Here is a 15,941-nt window from a genome sequence, read left to right on the forward strand (position 1 = left end):
GTTGCATAAGTATTGGAGGGTGCAATAATAGAAGCAGCCAGAGGTAGCATTGCAGCAGGAGGTTGGACATCTTGTTGGTCACAAAATGGCATCAACAGAAGTACATAGGTATTGTTTATGGAAGTGCACAGGGTGCCACCATTTTGTTGCACAGAAGAAGTGTGCAGGGCACTGTCATTTTTTCTTACAGAAGACGTGTGCAGGGAGCCGCCATTTTGTGACAAGCACAGGTCTTGTGCACAGTTTCTGAGCTGTAATAAAAGGTCTCTGAGGAATTCCTGTGGGATCGTGCCATGGTATGTGACTGACCGAGGGGAGGGGTCATTGGCGCTGCTGAAATGGCTGAGGGGAGCCAGGGACCCAGGAAGAGTGGCGTCGTGCCAGGGGGGTCTATCGGCATTTCAGAGAGAGCGGGCAGGGAAGGAAGACCCTGCACCACAGATTTCAGCATTAAAGAGCCACCATTTGTAATTTCTGGGTCTGTGTTTGCAACCCCCAGTCCAAGATCCGACCCATCTTCCCCTTTGCTCGTTTCAAGCGATTCCTGTTCTTTTGCAACCTCCATCTGCCCCTGGCTCGTCCCAGCCGGGGTTTGCAAACTAGCTGAAGGCAAAGCCATGTCTGTTATTTTTAAAAACAACGGTGCAGCCGCCAGGGCCGCTCTGCTTCGGTATTTTACGCTGTTTGTGGTGCTTGCGAATTTTGCGTAACTTGTGTAATTTGTGCAGTTGCCGACTGGGCAGTTGACATAATGTGCGCAGTTTGTGCAGTTGCCAACTGCTGTGCGCAGAGGAGGGGTCCGTCTGCTCCCGGACTGGTCCCCAGTAATTCAGGGGGTCCCCTGTCTGTTGGGAGCTCCTCCGCAGGGTTAGAGTGTCCCCTGTCCCCTGGCTGAGCTGTGGTCAGCGATCTTTCAGGCTCTGCTGATGCTACTAGAGTGGGGGGGGGGGGGGGGGCTGCCCCTTCCACTGCTTTTGGCTGAGCGGGCTAAGGCTTGGGGTTCTGTAATGCAGCGATCACCTCACTAGCATCTTCTGCATGCTTTTGTGCATTGCACCTACTGGCTATGACTTCATAAACTACTCTGCATGCAGGAAGAAGTTTTGCTGTGTTATTAAGCATAGCAGCGTTATACAATCTTAGATTCACAGAGTCACAGAGAAATGGATTGAAAAGAGCTTCTGGGTCTCCACTGAGAATGTGAAAAATGTTTTTGTGATTTGTGTCAATTGGCAATGGAATCAGCAAATGCTTGGACCTGCTGTGTTGAAAGTGGACTCATTCCCTGGGATAACTACAAAGAACGGTTTTGAAACTTTCTGACCGATAGCCAAATAAAGCATTGAACAAGAAAATAGAAGAAGTATAGTAGAGTAAAGAGATGAGGTAGCTAGACAACTGATGCTTAGAATAAAATAGAGGAAGTTGTGGTAAAGCTAAGGGATATTGCAACAAAGTGACTAAATGCTTATGTATCATAAAAAGCTTGATGCACTTGTACCAGACTAAAATTATGTAGCAGACACCAGTGAAAGGCCTCCCTCCAGATGACCACAAGAAGGACAGGAAGCCAATAACCACCTGGAAAGATTATGAAATTGCTGATCCCAGGCAGGAAACTCCCTCCTCCCCTGAGAGGCCCCGGAGCTTGACAGCTCCACCACTATCACCACCATCTAGTAGGACTTGGAGCAAGAGGAGACAACAACGCAAGGAAAATAATTCTAGTGGGGAGGAGGAAGATCAAAAGAAGAGACTATTCTCCCTGAGAGAAGTACCGATGGGAGGAAGTGAAAGGGGAATAGGGTTTATAACAGTCCCACTTAATACTGGGGATGTAAGAGAATTTATAAAGCAAATGGGGCTGCTGCTTGAGGACCCTTTAGGGGTTTCTGAGATGTTAGACCAATTTTTAGGCCCAAATACCTACACCTGGGATGAGCTTCAAGCTGTATTAGGAATACTATTTACTACTGAGGAAAGGGAAATGATTAGGCAGCAGGAATGAGAGACTGGGAAAGGAGACACCAGCAGGGTCCACGTGGTGATCAAAAGTGACCTAATCCGGGACTGGATTGGAATCGCCAGAACGAGCAGGACAGACAAAATATGAGGGACCTTAGAGATATCATTATACAAGGGATACGGAATGTCGTATCTTGAGGGTGAAATATTAACAAGGCCTTCAGTGTGCACCAAGAAAAAGATGAATCACCTACAGATTGGCTTGAGAGGCTCAGAAAGAGCCTGCAAATATATTCAGGAGTGGACCCAGATCCCCCAGTAGGAGCAGCATTGCTTAAAACTCAATTTGTGGCAAAATCATGGGGAGACATATGGAAAAAGCTAGAGAAATTAGAGGAGTGGCAGGACTGGGGTCTCAAAGAGCTATTGTGTGAAGCCCAAAAGGTGTACATGAGGAGAGATGAAGAAAAACAAAAGGCAAAAGCCAAGATATTCGTAGCAGCTGTGAGGGAAACTCAGAAGGGGGAAAAGAAAGCATTTAGAACAGAAGGACAAAGACCTAGGGGAGATTATAAGAAACCTCCCCAAAGTAGAAACCCCGGGGATGGTCCTGCAGCTTATCATTGCTATTACTGTGGGAGAAGAGGACACAAAAAGTGAAGCTGTAAGCAACAATGAAAAGATGAAAAATGTTTGAAGAAGACAAATAGGGGTGTCAGGGGCTGTACATCTTAGGGACCAGAACATCAAAAGAGCCCTTAATAAAACTAAAAATAGGTCCCCAAGGGGAAGTGTGGTAGTCTGATATTTTACAGTTTGTTCTTCTGTAGTAGGTTTTAAACATTCCTTGTTATAAGTTTGTTATGGTTCACTCCATGTACCCCATTTGGTTTCCCTAATGGTTCAGTCCTGAGTTGTCTACCCCAAGATTTTCCTGCCAAGTGTATGTCAATCCCCCTGTCAGTCTCCTTGTACCTCCCTTGTTCCCTTCTGGAATGTTCCCTGTCCTTCATCCCTTCCTCAAAGCAAGATTGGATTGCAAGGTTTGCTCCTTCCCCTTGTAGGCTTCTATTGGATAGCCCTTACCCTGCAGTCCTCCCCTAATGCCTTCCTATTGCTAAAAGGTTGTGCCCCCCCCCCCCCCCCCCCCCCATTCCCTCCCCTCCTTAAAAGCAGTTTTTTTTGCCCTCAGCTGTTGTCACCTTGTCCCTGGCTCCTCTGGGGAAAAAAAACCTTCCTTGGGACACAAACAAGTGATCCCTCTCTATTCCTTCACCTTGGTCCCTCGTATTGGGTTGCTGCCGTGTCACCCACGCCACAGCCATCTGCTGCAGGGAGCTGCAAGCCCCTGTAAGCACTGCCACCTGGGAGGTCTCAGTAGAGATCCGGGGGCGGCCGCTCTCGTGACTGCCCATCGGTCTCGGGGAGTGAGCTGGCTGGAGAACATCTTCCCTGTGACCACAGCTCGCAGTTACAGGAAAGAAGCTACCTTTTTAGCAGACACTGGAGCAGAAAGATCAACTACACAGCACCTCCCCAAAGGATGTAAAATTAGTAAAGAAACTGCTCTAGTGGGAGCAAAAGGAGAGCTGTGGGTTCTCTGCTTGCTTTTTCTACCTCTGTCGAGGTCAGGATTGAAGGCACTTGAGATGGTAGTTCATGTTCGGACTCAGGTATCAGTGAAACAGCCTCACAACCATGAGTTCTGCAGCCTTTCATTAGCAAGGCAAAAAATGGCTAAGTATCTCTTGTTACAAGGTCTTTTAAGACTAAACTATCCAATTAAGAAATGACACCTAGAGTGTTTTCCCTTTTAACCCAATAACTGATCCCTCAAATCCTGCAATGCGGACTTTTCCGTCCAATTACAAAACATCACCCAGACCCATGAAGAAAAAGGAAGAAGAAGGTGAAGAAGAATAGCATGCCTCTGCCCTAAAACCTCCATCTTGCTTCATATTTATTTCAATATTCTAAAACTCCAAACTCCAAGTTTTCCACCCTACGATATTACACACTTCTAACCAACTACACACCCATAATCCCAGTGCTATTCATCTATTTTGGAAGACTTCTCCACAGCCTCAGGTCAAATGCAGTGCTCTCTTTCGTGTCTGTGCCTTTCAGCACAGAAAGTTTAAAATTCTCAGCATCCAGGATTCCAACAGGGAACCATTTAAAGTACCCATACTTGAAAATGTTGAAATTGAATCAGAAAATAAGATTCGTTTGAATGATTTGTTATTGGTACCAGAAGCAGACAATAATTTGCTATGAAGAGATTTAATTATAGCTTTAGGAGTAAATTTAAAAGTAAAAAAAGTAAAACAAGGAGAACTACAGGTCAGCTTTATACTTTAATGTCAGAAGATGAAGACAAAATTAATCCGAATGTGTGGCACCATAAAGGGGAAATAGGAAAGCTGGAAAATGAACCCATTAAGATAGAAATAAGCAATCCAATCATTCCCATAAGAGTATGACAATACCCTGTATCTTTGGAAGGAAGAAAGGGATTGAAGCCAATAATTGATGATCTGGTAAAACAAGGGACCTTAGAACCCTGCATGTGGCCTCCTATATTGCCAGTAAGAAAACTTGATGGCACATACTGGCTAGTGCAGGACCTAAGGGCTGCAAATCAGCGAACCATAACAAGGTTTCCAGCAGTAGCCAACCCCTATACATTATTAAACCAAGTATCCCCAAAGAACACCTGGTATAGCATAGTAGATTTGAAAGATGCTTTTTGTGCCTGTCCTTTGGAAGTAGGAAGTAGGGATTACCTTTCATTTGAATGGGAGGATCCAGAAACCAAATGAAGACAGCAACTTAGGTGGACTGTGCTCCCTCAAGGATTTGCAGAATCCCCAAATTTGTTTGGACAGGCCTTGGAGAAACTTTTACAAGCTTTTGAACTTCCGGATGGAATTAAGTTATTACAGTGTGTAGATGACATTAATAGCAGGATGAAACGGGCTAAAAATAAAAGGGTGGCTGGACAGGAACAAACGCAGATCCAAACCAATGTTGTTAATCATACGTTCTCCATTTATTGTTTACAGACAGTAGTTTATATACACTTCCAGACAGTTTACAATCGTGAGCACACTCTCATTGGCAAGCAAACATTGTTTGTTCCTGTCTTAAGGTGGCTAAAGTTTCACACTGCAGACCTATACTAATTCACACCTACATAGCTCAGTATATTCGGTTATACCTTAACATAATTTCTAACTGCGCCACAAACTTATTCTTAACTGCGCCACAGGCTTTTAGGCCTCTGAGGCCCACATCTGAGGCCTAGGCTGGGGTAGCTCAACCTTCACTCTAAACATATAAATCATGGACATCTAGATCGTGACCCATTTCTCTCAGAAATTGCTCTACAGCGGGAGAATCAGAGCAGACTGTCCAGGAATTAACCATTAAGTTATTAAACTTACTTGGAGAAAAAGGGTTGAAAGGATCAAGATCAAAACTGCAATTTGCAGAACCAGAGGTTAACTATTTGGGGCATTGGATTAGCAAAGGGAAAAAGAAACTCGACCCAGATCGAGTATCGGGTATTATTTCATTACCTGCACCAACTACAAAGAAACAAATTAGGCAGTTTTTAGGACTATTGGGATATTGTAGACAGTGGATAGAAGGATATAGTGAAAAAGCTTCATTTTTATACCACAAATTGACACTAAATTCTTTAAAATGGGCCCTAGACAATGAAAGACAGCTTGAACAACTGAATGATGCCTTAATGACAGCCCCAGTTTTGAGTTTGCCTGATATCAGTAGGCCATTTCAACTATTTGTGGATGTGTTGAACCAAACCGCTTATGGGGTATTGACCCAGGATTGGGAAGGAAGCAAAAAACCAATAGGATACTTTTCAAAATCATTGGATCCCGTAAGTAGGGCATGGCCGACATGTTTACAAGCTTTAGTCGCAGTAGCTTGATTAGTAGAGGAGGCTAGAAAAGTCTCCTATGGTGGGTCACTAACTGTACACTCCTCATGATGTGCGAAGAGTATTGCAGCAAAAGGCAGAAAAATGGCTCACCGATAGCAGAATATCTAAATATGAGGCAATTTTGATAAATTCACAAGATTTAGAGCTTAGAATGACCGGAGCCCAAAATCCGGCTCAGTTTTTGTTTGGAGACCCAATGAGGAAAATAGAGCATAATTGTGTAGAAGTTATTGAGCTACAGACTAAGATCAGACCTGACTTAGAAGAAGAAGAATTAAAAGATGGCATGAGACTGTTTATAGATAGATCCTCAAGAGTGGTAGAGGGAAAAAGAAAGTCTGGATATGCAATTGTCGATGGAAAATGATGGAAATAGTTGAATCCGGGCCACTTAGCACAGCATGGTTGGTCCAAGCATGTGAACTGTACACCCTCTACAGAACACTGGAAACACTAAAAAGAAAAAAAGGAACTATATATACTGATTCAAAGTACACCTATGGAGTAGTACATACCTTTGGGAAGATTTGGGAAGAAAGGGGACTTGTAAATACTCAAGGGAGAGGACTTGTTCATCATGAATTGATTGTAAGAGTATTAGAAGCTTTGAGGGGTCCATCAGCGATAGCTGTTGTCCATGTAAGAGGACATCAGAGGGGAACAGATTATCTGACTCATGGGAATAATTTGGCTGATGCAGAAGCACAAAGGGCAGCAGTGTGCTTACCCATGTCTTTAAATAATTTGAGTAAAAGTGAGGATGAGATAAAGTATCAAAAATGCTATACCTCAAAGGAAATACAAGAGATGGAGAAACTAGGGGCTAAGCTAGAAGGGGATAAGTGGCTTTTACCAGATGGTAGAGAAATGCTATCTAAAAGTTATGCTAGAAGAATAATTCATCAGTTGCATCAACAAACTCATTGGGGAACACGAGCACGAAGCGACCACTTTTTAAAGTTTTTTGGGTGTATAGGAATATTTGATATAGCAAAACAGGAGACACAAGGATGCATTATTTGCCAGAAAATTAACAAGAAGACATCTAGACAGACCCCACAAGGAGGGAGAAAAACTGTGTATAGGCCTTTTGAAAAGATACAAGTGGATTTTACCAAACTACCAAAAGTGGGAAGATATAAGTATTTGTTAGTAATAGTAGACCAATTAACTCATTGGGTAGAGGACTACCCTGTGGCATGAGCAACAGCACATTTTGTTACAAAGATTATTTTAGAAGAAATAATTCAGTGATTTGGGATGATTAGAGTGATTGATTCGGATCAGGGTTCCCACTTTACCTCAAAAGTGTTAAAAGAAGTAATGAAAGCTCTAGGGATCTCTTGGGAATATCATACCCTTTGGCACCCTCAGACTTCGGGGAGAGCAGAAATAATGAACCAGATCCTAAAGCATCAGCTAGCAATACTAATGGTTGAAACAAAACTATCTTGGATTAAGTGCTTATCATTGGCGTTGTTAAATATTCAAACAATGCTGAACTCAGAGCATGGGATCTCCCCATATGAGATGTTATATGGGATGCCATATTCTCAAGAGGTGCTGGTGGGAAATCCTATAGTAGATGATATGTCAATCCAAGGGTATGTCATGACTTTGGGAAAAAATGTTCAAGAGCTTCGTAAGATAGGAATAATGAACCAAACTCCTCCCTAGGATTTGCAATTCATAAAATACAACCAGGTGATCAAGTATTGATTCGTAGTAGGAAAGAAAGTAGCTTGACTCCCCGTTGGGATGGACCTTTCCTTGTGCTCTTGACCACAGATACGGCAATCTGGACAGCAGAGAAAGGGTGGACACATATCTCCCAAGTAAAAGGACCTATAACAACAAAGGAAGCAGACTGGAAAATTACCTCTCAGCCAGGAGAAGTGAAGGTGAAAATAACACAAAAATCAGATGCCAGGAGATAAAATAACCTGTATTGAAAAGGATTGTAATTCCTATCCCTTTGTAAGCACTGAATGCAACTATTGCAAGGAGAGGTGGTGTCACCAGAGGACACAAGGAAAAATGACGCACCACAGCTTTGGTCACCATGAAGAGACTAATTTATTTTTTCTGACTCCAATCATTTATAGTTCTCAAAAGGTGCCAGTGGATTGGAAGGTGAACGTGCCACCTCTCCAACGACACTGGACAAACTACCAGTCTATCAAATTTCTCCACCTCTATGAAAGAATGCAAAACAATAGGTTGTTTACAGAAAGTTGCGTGAGAAAGTTCTCTACAAGAATGTAAATTCAGAAGGCTTTAGAAAATCCTAAGAAATCAGGGCGACAAGGTGGTATTATCATTGTCGCAGGGGTTATCCTCCAAGTGGGTTGTGTCCAGAGTGTAAACACACTGAACAGATTTTAACTGAATATATTTTAAAAAAGAGAATAGAGGAAGGAACATTAGAACTAGATTCTTATGAGTGGTGGATGTTGTGGAAATACAGATTAAGAGGGGGACTATCAAGTGAGGCAAATATTAAAAAGATTGAGTGTCGCAAATGTAATCGAGTCCCTTGAGGATCCAAGCCAGTCAAAGCAAAGAATTGGGAAGTATTTAAGAAACAGCACGAAATCCAGGAAAGTTCATATGGAACCCCTGAAGAATATCCTTGTTGCTGAGAAGATGGTACCCCTCGCTGCCGGAGGCACCCTGGTAGGCAAAGGAGGCAGAGGAATAATAAAACTGTGGGGCCTTACGGTACTGCTGAGTCTTCCACAGAATGGGATAACCGATCCCTGCTGAAAGTGCTGCCAAAATGTGAAGTACGGCCGGACCATGACATGAGCATTTGCAGCACACACTCATATTAATGCAGGATGTTATGACCCAGGAAAACTTGAAACCTGTGCAACAGGAGAGAAGAGTTACTGGGTGGCAAGAAATTTAGGAATGGGAGAATGGGCCCCTCGAAGCTATCAATTATGACCCCAGGGAGAACCATTCCTCTGTTTTACCAAAGGCAGAATGTGGGGATACTCAGATAAAGGGGGAGTGCAAGATAAATTCAAGGAAGAATTAGTGAAAAACGTCACAAAGAATTTAGTGGAAATTCAAACCATAAAAAGAGTAAGAGCAGGAAGTGACCTGTATGAAAAAATTAAGAAAAAAACTCAGTGATTGGGACCTCCCCACGTTAGGAATATAATTGTTTATTGATTTGATGTAAAAAGGAGTTTAGGAATTGAATGTGACTAACTGTTGGGTTTGTGGGGGATCCCAAATGACTGAGCAATGGCCATGGAGAGGGGAAGGGGTAGGACCTGATCAGTTGATATTATGGAACAGGACACATAAATCTAATTAAATTCGACCTGAGGGGTGGATATTGAGTCACGAAGTAGTAGGCCAAATTTGTATTTCTAGGGAAGGAAACAATTTTACTACATATGTAGGACATATCCCCTGCAAGATGATATATACCACCAACTCGACTTTTACAACCTGGTGGCCAAAACTGATAGTAAAAGATTTCTAAAATCATGGGAATTTAGGGAGTTGAGCTTGGTAGGCCCTGGGAAAATGTTAGGCCTTATCTTTGCTAGATCATGTGAAACTGCACTGCACCTGTGTAATTATTATATGATAAATGATATGATTGTTAGATGTAATGTTTGCTTAGTAATTAGATATAATTATTGTTAGATATAATTATTGTTTGATCGTAACAAGAATCATGAGAACTATGTTCGGGGGGTTTGGGAGGGATCATGAGAAATCCATGCTTGGATAAAATCAATGTATACAATAGAATTATATAAGTTTAATAATTAATATGTAGTTATATAACAATAGAACATAAAACATGTTCAGCGCGAAACCATGTCAGAGTCAGATTTGGGTCAGAAACCCCTGTGAAGCAGGGACTTCATATAAAATAGGGAAGCTGGACAGGACCAAACGCAGATCCGAACCAATGTGGTTAATCATACGTTCTCCTCTATTGTTTATAAGATGGCAGTTTATATACACTTCAATATAGTTTACAATTGTGAGCACACTCTCATTGGCAAGCAAACATTGTTTATCTTTGTCTTAAGGTGGTTAAAGTTCCACACTGCAGACCTACACTAATTCACACCCAGAAAGCCCATTATACTGTGGTTACACATTAACATAATTTCTAACTGCGCCACAGACTTATTTCTAACTGCGTCATAGGCTTCAAGACCTCACCGAGGCCCGTATCAGGGGCCTAGGCTGGGGTAGCTCAACCTTCACCCTAAACATACAAATCGTGTCCTCTCTCAGAAATTCTGCTATAATTCCCCCTTTTTCTTTTTGAGCAACCCAGATTGACTCAAAAGCGCAGTTAGTCATTTTTTGCATGCACTGTAGTAAACAAGGTATAAAAACTATAATAATTATAATAAGAAGAAAAAGTACAATACTAAAACAAACTAAATCTTTGATCCAACCCATAAAATCTAAAGAGTTGAGCCAGTTGGCAAACGGAGAGTCTACAACGACGAGTTTCTTCATTTTGTCCTTCAGTTGCATCAACTGTTTGCAAATTGACTGAGAGTGGTCAGATAAATTCATGCAACACATGCCTTCAAATTCTTCACACCCATGTCCTTGTGCTAAAAGAAGGAAGTCAATGGCAGCTCTGTTTTGCAGAACTGCATGATGAATGCTATCTACATCTGTGGCAAGCTCACTTAACATTTTAGATGTAATATTAATTTGCTTTCCTGTCCAGCAGGCCAGGGCTCTCAATTGTGTGAGAGCTTGCGCTGAAGCAACTCCTGGTGAAAAAATTAAGGCTAGTATTACAGATGTGCGCCCCCAAAGTGATACTTGGTCTTTGCTATTAGGGTCTAGTTGGAGAGCACTCCGTTTGGCTCGTTGAGGCTTCTGAGGCAATCCTAGAACTTGATGAATGGTGGGAGCAAACAGTGTTAATTTACCAATATAACATGGGCCTCCCATAGCTTTTTGAGGCACTGCAGACCAGGCTCGATCCCCACAAATGAGGAAAATTCCTGGTGGCAGTTTTCTTGCGGCACTTTTTGATGGTATCATAGATTGTGTCCAATTATTACAATATTCTGAGTAGTTATAATACAATGGAGATCTGGGAGACAAGCAAGTGTTGTCATCTGTTGGCTGTTTTTCTTTTTGTGTTGGTTTTGTAGCATGAGGTCCAAATATCAAACAATAATTTCCTGGGACAGTACCCAAAAGATCGAATTCTTGAAGCTTGACACTAGCAACTTTAAGATTTTGCACAACTGCAACAGCTTGGCGCCCCCAGAACACTTTTTGGATCTATTTTGGCCTGGGTCCAAGCTTTGAACTCTGCCATGGAACCCAGTGGAACTCCAATTAAACAAGTATGAAAAGGGTTTGATGGTGTGGTTAACGACAGGCAGAACGAATCCTGCCCAGTTTGTTTGGCCCAAGTGATCCCCATGTTTTGTCTCTTGTCAATATCAAAAATTTCAAATACTTTAATTACTAAAACACTACTTAATAGAAACACTTTGATCCACCACATATTGCTCACGTTCTGGAATGCCCTGTTTAACATGAAAGGAACAAACTTAATTCTAAATACAAACTATAACTTATGATAAACTTAATATTATGCTTATGATTATTTAACTTATTTCTGGTACTCTAAGAAGTTAATTTTCATCAGAACTAGATTTGTCACGGGATGTTCCAGGCAAATTGGTGTCGTCAACATTGTTATCACTGTTGGCTGGAATCTCTGCCTGTGGACACGCACATGTAAATCTGTTCGGCACCCAAACTGGACCAGTACCTGTTGAGACACACATATAACCTCTACCATTAAATAACACAGGACTTGGCCCTTGCCATTCACCTGCTCGCATGTCCTTGTGATAAACATAAAGTCCTGGAATTGCTTGCGGTCTTCCCTCTTTCACTGCTTGGTGGTGTATTACAACCGCAGATTCTTCTCTACCTTCTGCTAAACACAAGTAATTAAGGGTAAACAATACTTTTGACAATCTATTAAATACATGAGTCTCGTCATTCTGCTTTTGTTTCGCTAGATATTCTTTCAGGGTGCGATTGGCTCTCTCCACAATAGCTTGACCTGTAGATGAGTGAGGGATCCCTGTGGTATGTTTCACCTCCCACTTCTGCATAAATGTAGCAATTTGCTGACTAACATAAGATGGAGCATTGTCGGTCTTAATTTCTACAGGTACACCCATAACTGCAAAGCAGGCAAACAAATGTCTTTTCATATGGAGATCCTTTTCCCCTGTCTGTGCTGTTGCCCAAATGAAATATGAGTAGATATCTACAGTGACATGGACATATTTCAGCCTACCAAACTCTGGAACATGAGTGACATCCATCTGCCACAACTCTAAAGCTTTCAGTCCCCTTGGATTTGTGCCAAGTCCGAGGCCAGGCCCATGATGACTACATTGAGCACAGGCACGGACAATCCCTTGAGCGTCATTCAGGGGGATCTGAAATTGTCGGTGCATGGCTCTTGCATTTTGGTGAATGTCGCATGACTGTTGCGAGCTCTCTCAAATTTATTCTGTAGGGGAACATGGACTGCATAACTGACCGCAGCACCCACCAATGCGTTGCCTTCTCCTAAACCGCTGTTACATTGATGGCTTTGAATGTGCACGATACAAAAGACATGCCTGCGCTGTTTCAGCACACTCCGCTGCTGTAGGAACAGTTCTCCAAGACGTTGATTTTGAGTTCTTCTGAGAAGTGCATCTTCAATTCTTTGCACAACTCCAACCACATATAATGAGTCAGAAACGACATTGAGTGGTTGTTTGTTCCAGGTTTGGAAAGTCCAACACACGGCCTTCAATTCAAGGGTTTGTAGACTATCTTTTGCATCACCTCTGATTAAATGTTTTAACCATTTCCCTCGTTGTTGCCAAACGCACACAGCTCTTTTTGTTCTTCGGCCGGCATCAGTAAAAACTGTTTTTCCCTCAACTGGTTTCTCTGAACACAAGGGTCTTTCCAATCACTGATAGCGTTTGATGAAATACCACATTGGGCCTTTCGGTTGTCTGTTGTGCACCACTCCTGTGAAACCTAACAATGCTTCTTGCAGTGCAACGGAGTGTCTGAGCAGCCATTCTAGATCTTCATTCTTCACAGGAACACTGATGTCTGCTGGTTCTTTTCCATCTGTTTCTTGAATTCTGTCTCTGCCTTTTCGTATCAATGCAGCGAGAGCATCTGTCCTGCTCATCACATGACTTTTTGGTTGAACATGTAAAAACACTCATTCAAACAGAATCACTGCTGCACCAGGTTGGGACTCCCCCTTTTTCTTTTGCCATTGAAAAACAATGGCAAATGGACAGGCATCAGCGTTGGAGAGGAACAGTAACAACGGCAAATGTTCAATGCGACGAGCACTCCAACCATGCTGTAATTTTTCTGAAACTCGAATCAGAGCTCTTTGTTGTTCAGGGGTACAAATCCGAGGGCTGTTGGCATTACTGCCATGGAGCCACAACAGAAATGGTTGTAGATCATCATCGGTGATTCCTGCAATGGTACGGACCCACTGTAGGTCTCCAAAGAGTCTCTGAGCATCGTGTAAAGTAGAAATGTCAGCGTGTAAGGTAATTTTTTGAGGTTGAATTTGTGCATGTGTGATCAGCCAGCCTAAATATTTCCAAGGAGCTGATTGCTGTACTTTTTCTGGAGATACTGTCAGTCCATGATGCTTCATTTGTGAAAAGAGCCAATTTAAATCTGCATCGGCCAATGGCTGTTTGGTGGAAATAAGAATGTCATCCATATAATGATAAATCATTGTGTTGGAAAAATGTCGACGAATCGGTCGCAGGGCCCAATCAACAAACAGCTAACACATGGTGGGAGAGTTGTGCATGCCTTGGGGGAGAGAAATCCATTCATACCTTTTTGTTGGTGCTGTTCTGTTGATAGATGGTACAGTGAAGGCAAATCGCTGGGTATCATGTGGATGAAGCGGAATGGTAAAGAAACAGTCCTTTAAATTGATGACGACAATGTTCCACCCTTGTGGTATCATGGTTGGCACTGGCAAACCAGGTTGCAATGCACCCATTGCCTGCATTTGTTCATTTACTTTTCTTAGATCATGCACCAATCTCCATTTTCCTGATTTCTTGGGGACGACAAAAATTGGGTTGTTCCATGGACTTACAGAGGGTTGAATGTGTCCAGCTTCAAGTTGCTCTTGGACTAATTGTTCAGCAATTTGCAGCCTTTCTCCTGACATTGGCCACTGCTCAATCCACACGGGTGTCTCAGTCAACCAGGTGATCTTGAGGATGGGCGGCTGCTCTGCAGTGGCCACTAAGGAAAATGCTGGTCTGTGGTCAAAACCATTCCAAGCTGGGAAAGCACATCTCTGCCTATCAGTCCTGGAAGCAATTTGGGCAAAGGCATGACGTTTAATTGAGTTACAATAACTTGATTGTCTTCAAAGATGATGCTGATGGGGTCTCTGCTTACTGAAGGAATTTTCATTCCACCCACTCCTACAATGTGGGAACTTGGAGCTTGCAAAGGCCAGTTGGATGGCCAGTACATCTGATTAATAATTGAGACATCTGCACCTGTATCAAGGATTGGTTCTAATGGGATGCAGTGGGAACCACGTTGTAATTGTATTTTCTTGTGTGGGCGATCTTTCATATTAATTGGGGAAAAGACATCGTGTCCAGTTGATCCAAAGCCATTGTCTTGTCTTTCAACTTCGGTTGGTTATTTTGGACATTGGCGATGTGGCAGGATATTTCCAATTGCTATAATTTGTGCAATCTTGCTTCCTTTTGGAATCGTCACAGGTGGTTGCAAGGCATAGACCATTATTTTCACTTGTCTGGTGTAATCTGCATCAATGACACCTGGGATCACGATCACGCCTTGTTTACTTGTGGAGGATCTTCCCAGCAACAAACGTCCAATTAAAGAAGTTGTGCTGTACATTGGACCATATACACTGGTAGAAATTAAGGTTACCTTTTTATCATTTAGAGTGACTTCTGTTGCTGTGGTCACATCCACTCCGAGGGTTCCCCATGTGGCAGGCTGATTTTTCAGCAGGAAGCTGTTCTCGGAGTCTGTGGAGTCAAGGCATTGATTTATTTCTTTGCACGGTGCCTCGATGCACTGCACTGGGAGTTTCCCGACTTGTGACAAGCTTCTGTTGCATGGTTGTCATTGTTGCACTTGTGGCACCACACAACCTTTTTGACAGTTTCATCGAAGATGGCCTGTTCCACCGCATCGAAAGCAGATGAAGTTAGTTGATCTGATGTTAGGTTGACTTTTGCTGCCATGAAGAGGGGTATTGATGTCGTTGCTCGACAAAGCAGCTGCAGTGATGTGTCCTTGTTGTTGCATTGCGTCCTGGATGGCTGCTGTGAATGCTGCAGCTTGATTGCTTTGTTCTGCTCATGTGGCTCTGACAAGCATCTCGTCGACCGGACAGCCTTGAGGAAGGGTGGCCAAAATAGTTCTTGTATGTGAGTTAGCATTTTCAAAGGCAAGTGAGCAAAACAAATGTTCTTGAACATCTTCTGGTACATCAGGAGCATCCTTCAAAGCGGCTGACAACCTGTCAATTAACTGTCCATATGGTTCTGTGGTTCCTTGTTTTATGGTTGCATAAGGTGCTGGTTTCTTCTTATCTGGTACTGAAAGCAAGGCTTGTTGGGCCAGCTGTTGCGACAGTTGATGCATTTCAATCGGGTAAGTGAGTTGTACCTTGTTTGTTGCATACGGTCCATGCCCAGTCAGCATATCTGGCTGGATTTCCCACAACTGTATGTTTGTTGGCTTCTTCATTGGCCAACCATCTCCACTCTCTTTCAAATATGAGGAACTGTGAAGGTGTCAGCAACAAGGATGCAATGCTAGATGAATCAGCAGGACAAAGCACATCTGCTGTAAATATATATTGAATTATGTTCCTGGCTGCCTCTGATCTGATCCCATAATTTGTGACTGTTTGTTTGGCTGA

General features: G+C 42.7%; 1 long non-coding RNA gene across 1 annotated transcript; it reads left to right on the forward strand.

Annotated features, from left to right (window-relative positions):
• The first annotated feature begins 6,511 nt into the window (after positions 1 to 6,511).
• Positions 6,512 to 8,678, forward strand: LOC137464296 (uncharacterized). Its single transcript, XR_010994161.1, has 3 exons — positions 6,512 to 7,495; positions 7,859 to 7,944; positions 8,244 to 8,678. It is a non-coding gene; the product is annotated as an uncharacterized lncRNA (long non-coding RNA).
• The last annotated feature ends 7,263 nt before the right edge of the window (positions 8,679 to 15,941 follow it).

Source organism: Anomalospiza imberbis, chromosome W, assembly GCF_031753505.1.
Source record: "Anomalospiza imberbis isolate Cuckoo-Finch-1a 21T00152 chromosome W, ASM3175350v1, whole genome shotgun sequence".
In the NCBI taxonomy this organism is placed as follows: domain Eukaryota; kingdom Metazoa; phylum Chordata; class Aves; order Passeriformes; family Viduidae; genus Anomalospiza; species Anomalospiza imberbis.